Genomic DNA, 5,765 nt, shown 5'->3' with positions numbered 1-5,765 from the left:
ATTGAAATTGTTCTGCTTGCCTGTCCTATCTTTCTGATCATTATGAAGTGCAACTGTTCTTGTTCTTTGTAACTCTAAACGTTATACTTCAACCAGATACATTTTGGAACATAACTGAAAGGGCAAGGTTTTCAATACCCTCGAGAAATACCACCTTTTCTGCTCGAAATTCAGAAACCAAATTAACAAATAGTGCAAGTGAACAATTGATAAACGAGGAATCACCATGTTACATATGGTAATTTTGTCTAAAACCAAAAATACCCAGTCAATATTAAACAGCTCTTCCTCAGACTTTGTGTCCAGTGATTACATTTTATTGATTATTATCCATGTGTTGCACTTAACGTTCTGGATGGCAATTTACATTTTTCTGATTGATGTGAGCAAATGGAGAAAATGAAAGGTGGAGTAAGTCTATTTTTACCTATTAATGAAACCTGTCCAGTAGACAATTTGTGCATTTAGAACAAGTCAAAATAGCACAGAGCATCTTAATATATTAATCTCAAAAAATGTAACTGTTGAAATTGAAACAAGGTGTACTTTTTGAATTTATTTACAATGACAGCTGGCAATTTTAGTTAGTTTTCTGAAAATTCCAGCGTTTATGGAAGGGTGAATATACCCTAAGAGTTAATTCACAATCATGCAATCTACCCAAAATTGAGCCAGTTGCTACATCATAATTGTAATGCATTTCATCATTTTGTGTTTGCTCAATGCTTCAGTTCCTGTTTTGTACTTCTCCAAGTAAAAGATCTTGATGTGGCATATCTTGATTTTTAAAGCCGTTTGAAATGGTGTAAAGGAGGAAGGGTCCCAACCTGAAACGGCAACTTTCCTGCTCCTCTGATGCTGTCTGAACTGCTGTATTACTGTAGCAACTCTGAAATGGTATAAAGTTGGAATGCTTTATTTGTGGGGTAATTTATGAATAATCCTAACTGTAGATCTAACAGACAGCATCTGGAGCGACATGTACTATGGTGAGAAATCTGGGAGAATCACATGAGGATTCCAGTGAGGCCTTTCTCACCATCAGGAGCAACCAGTCACAACAGAGGTCTGGACGTCGAGATGGGAATCTCACTAGGATACAGCAAAATTACTGTTAACAAGAATTATTGCTCATTATTACCTTCGTAAATACCGAACTGAACCTCATTACAAATATCTATTTTGTCACATGCCAGAAGAAGATATATGAAAGTTAATGTTGATCTCTTACAGTCAGAAACGGGGGAATTTAAATTAGGGAACAAAGAAATGGCTGATGATCTACACTTATACTTTGCTTCTGCCTTCGCAAAGGAGGATGTACAGAATATATCAGAAATAATGGGGAACACAAGCTTTCAGGTAATGAAAGAATTGAAGCAAATCTGTATTAGTGGAGAAATAGTGATGGGAAGATTGGTGGTATTGAAGGCTGATAATTCCCCAGGGCCCTACTTAGTCTGCCCAAATTTGAATCCAGACCCACAGCAATGTGGTTGACTCTTAACTGTCCTCTGGGCAAGTAGGGATGGGCAATAAATGCTGGCCTAGCAAGCGACGCTCTCATCCTGTGAGCGAATAAGGAAGAAAAAAAATCTATATCCCAGAGTACTTAGGATGTGGCTCTGGAAATAGTGGGTGCATTGGTGGTCATCTTCCAAGATTCCTTAGACTCTGGGACAGTTCCTATAGATTGAAGGGTAATTAAATAGGAAGATTGAGAGAAAACGGAATTATAGACAATGAGTTTGATATCGGTAATGGGGAAGATGCTAGAGTCCATCGTAGAGTTGTAGAGATGTACAGCATGCAATCAGACTCTTTGGCCCAATTTGTCCATGCCGACCAGATATCCTAAATTAATCTAGTCCCATTTGCCAGAATTTGGCCCATATCCCTCTAAACCCTTCCTATTCACATACCCATGCAGATGCCTTTTAAATGTTGTAATTGTACCAGCCTCCATCACTTCCTCTTGCAACTTGTTCCATAGATGCACCACCTTCTGCATGAAAAAATTGCCTCTTAGGTCCCTTTTAAATTTTTCCTTAAAATTACCTTAAAATTACACCCTCTAATGTTGGACTCCACTACCCTGGGGAGGAGACCTTGGCTCTTCACCCTATCCATGATCCTCATGATTTAATAAACTTCTATAGGTCACCCTCAGCCTCCAACGCTTCAGGGAAATTAACCCCAGCCTATTCAGCCTCTCCTTATATCTCAAAGCTCCAACCCTGGCAACATCTTTGTAAATTTTTTCTGAACCCATTCAAGTTTTACAACTTCTTTCCTATAACAGGGAGAGATGGCTTTGCAGAAAGCTTCCAACAAAATCCCACATAAGTCCAAAGATGGGCAGGTTAGGTGGATTGGCCATGCTAAATTGCCTCATAATGTCCTGGCTGTGGGACTAGTGAGATACCACAGAGATCAGTAGTAGGACCCCAGCTATTCACCATACATGTTAATGATTTAGATGAGGGAACTATACATAATGTCTAAAATTTGCAGATGACACAAAGCTGGGTGGATGGGTGAGCTCTGAGGAGGATAAGGAGATGTTGCAGTGTGATTTGGACAGGTTGAGTTAGTGGGAAGATGCATGGCAAATGCAGTATAATGTGGATAAAGGTGAGGTTATTCACTTTGGTAACAAAAATAGGAAGACAGATTATGATTTGCAGGCTGTAAATTGAGACAGGGGCATATACAAGGAGACCTGGGTATCTTCATGCATTACTCGCTGAAAGTAAACGCACAGGTGCAGCAGGCATTAAAGAAGGCGAAGTGTATGTTGACCTTCATAACAAAAGGATTTGAAGACAGGTACAAGGTTGTCTCTGCAATTATTCGGGGCATTGGTGAAGCCCACGTGGAATATCATGTGCTGTTTTGGTCTCCTTATCTGAGGAAGGATATTCTTGATATAGAGGAAGTGCAGCGAAGACTTACCAAATTGGTTCCTCAGATGGCAGGATTGGCATATGAGGACAGATTGAGTCATTTAGGATTGTTTTCACTGGAGTTCAGAAGAATTATAGGATTATAGGAATTATAATCATAGAAACCTATAAAATTCTAATAGGACTAGTTCAGGTTAGGTGCAAGAAGGATGTTCCCAATGGTGGGGAGTCCAGAAATAGTGGTCATAAATTAAGGATTAGGAGTAAAGCTTTTAGGACTGAGATTAAGAGAAATTTCTTCACTGAGAGAGTGGTGAGCTTGTGGTATTCACTACCACCAAAAGTAGTTGAGGTCAAAATATGTGTTTTCAAGAAGAATGGAGAAATAGCTGTAGTGCCTAAAGGGATCAGGGGATGGTCCAATCTGCTTATGGTATGCTCTGTACTTCATTGTAATGCAATTGCAATGCTCCAGCTCTTCTCATTGGAATGCTGCTACCAAGGCATTTTGCGCACAGGGACAGATGCCTCTGAGGGATTTTACTAGGCAACATTTTAAGGCTGTTTGCACATTCTTTTATCGCTCTCTCACTTGGTAGCTGTCTAGATGCTCACAGCATCTCCTCTCTGTCTTGCCTTTCAGCAATTTCCCCAGTCGGTTGTACTTTAAAGACTAGCAGTACTTCTGTCTTGCCTTGCCATTTAGCTCATACACAAAGCCAGGCAGCTTGTCATGCTTATCAGCAGTCATCAGTCAAGGGGGTGAATGCATTGTCCACACTGCAGTGTCGAATTCACAGTCTGTACCTTGTGCCAGCTGCCTGCATGCCAAACACACCGCATGTGCTTCAAACTTACAGCCATGTTTCAAAGTTGAAAGACTGTAGTCTTCAGTGGAGTCAAAGATAGCTGTTGGCAGTCAAGGGGTCCTAGTACGATCAGTCAAGGGCAGCACCTGCCCACAGTCCCAAGGCTTGGCCATGGTCAGTTGTCTGTTTGGGATGAATGTGATTGGGGTGTCCAACTCAGAGCAGACTGGGAAGTGAGCCATGGTCGAGTGTGGGTATGAGAAGCTGGGTATGAGAAGCTGGGTATCAGGGGCATTGTAGGGGAAGGGAGGTTGAGGGTTTCAAAGTCAGGGATTGCAGGCTGCAATATGGCATACCGATAAAAGAAAGATGACGACAAGGGGGAGCTTGAATTGTAAAAGGTGTGATTGCCAGTAGTGGATGGGAGGACATAGTCTGCTGTGGAAGGTGAGTGTGATAGATGGTCACCAGAATCATCTTGATGGTGGGACTCTGCAGCACGATAGTGGGCATCACCAAAGTGTAGTGACTAGACTCAGGAGGTAAAGAGGAGAATTGTGGTCTCAATTCAAAGTGGCAGGTGGGCATATGTGGAGGTTTGGTTGAGATAATCTGTCAGAGAATGTGAGGTAGAAAGGGACATGAAGGTTTGGCAGGGGCACTTAAAAAAATGACCAGACTGAAACTGGTACACCTTGTGTCCAGGTACAACCTGCATTGTCTGTTGATTGCTGAAAGTAACTGTGAAAGGTGAATGGCAGAGCCAGGGCCAGGTTGATGGCCAAAAATGTGAGCTCCACTTCTGCAAATGGATGTCCTTTTTAATTTTTATTTAACCTATATTCCAAATCAACCTGCTCAGAGATGCTTTTACACACATCTGGCACAAGTGGGGTTTGAACCAGGACCTCCTGTCCTAGGGGTAGGGACACTATCATTGCGCCACAAGAAGGCCAAACTTTATGGAAGCCTTTCAAGGGGCACTGTGTCTATCATGCACCTGCTGAATGCAGATTAACATTGTCTGTAATCAATGTGCATGTGAAATACATGCTGTGTTCAAGTATGTGGGGTTCAAATGCTAATCACAGCCAACTTCACCCATGTCATCGGTCCTTGCAAATTGCAGAAAGACAATTCTGGGATGCAGAAGTAATCACAGGCAGCCATGGCATATGTTGCACACAGCTAAGGGAAGACATCTGAGAGTGCAAAGGGACATGAAACTGAATCCCCCTCCATCTGAATTGTAAGTTTGATGGAAGCCTTTGTCAAAAGCAATAATGACTTACATGGGTGATGTAGAGCTGGGGAGAAAGGCATTAGTGATCATGCAACAATTACACTCTAATATCTCTCTGCAGCATAACTGAATGATCACTCGCTGAAATTAGATCCCACATCAAAGTGGCAAAATAAGTCAATCCATGGTCATCCTTGCGATAAAGCAACATGTCTCACACTATAGAGGAGAATGTTTAGCCATCATATATAAGAGATGTGATTGTTGACTGTTCTCATTTCTAAGATGTCTTGTTCCTGACCGAGGTTCATTGACAGCATGACCCAGCCACAGCTGGTGTTACTATCACAGTTGCTGCCATTCAACCAGGGCACAGGGATATGAAAGAAGAAGGGGTGAGTCAGCCAAGCCTGGACCTGTAGCACGAGCTGAACAGCCTCCATCATATGAAGAGGTTGTAGCTGAAGGACCTATCAAGAAGGGTCCCAAACAAAAAAAGATGATAGTCTTTGTCTTTGATGTTATTTCCTCCAGATGAGTGAGGCACAGTATTGGTAGAGGTTAGGACACAACGCTCGACAATGCTGGTTGCTGGAGCAGGACGTGTAACCAAAAGGAGAAGATATCATCCTATCCTTGTAGCCACCAAGGTGACAGCTTTATCGAACTTTCACACGAATGCCTTCTCCCAGGAGTCGGAATGCTCACCTTTCCAGAATGCATCAAGAGTGTGACTGATGACTTTGTGCAGGATCATACCTCTGCATCTCACTTCCCTGTAGCGAGATCAGTGTTGTGGCCTGGGCA

This window comes from Rhincodon typus, chromosome 13, assembly GCF_021869965.1.
Source record: "Rhincodon typus isolate 14 chromosome 13, sRhiTyp1.1, whole genome shotgun sequence".
NCBI lineage: Eukaryota > Metazoa > Chordata > Chondrichthyes > Orectolobiformes > Rhincodontidae > Rhincodon > Rhincodon typus.
Note: the sequence above shows the minus strand (reverse complement) of the source record.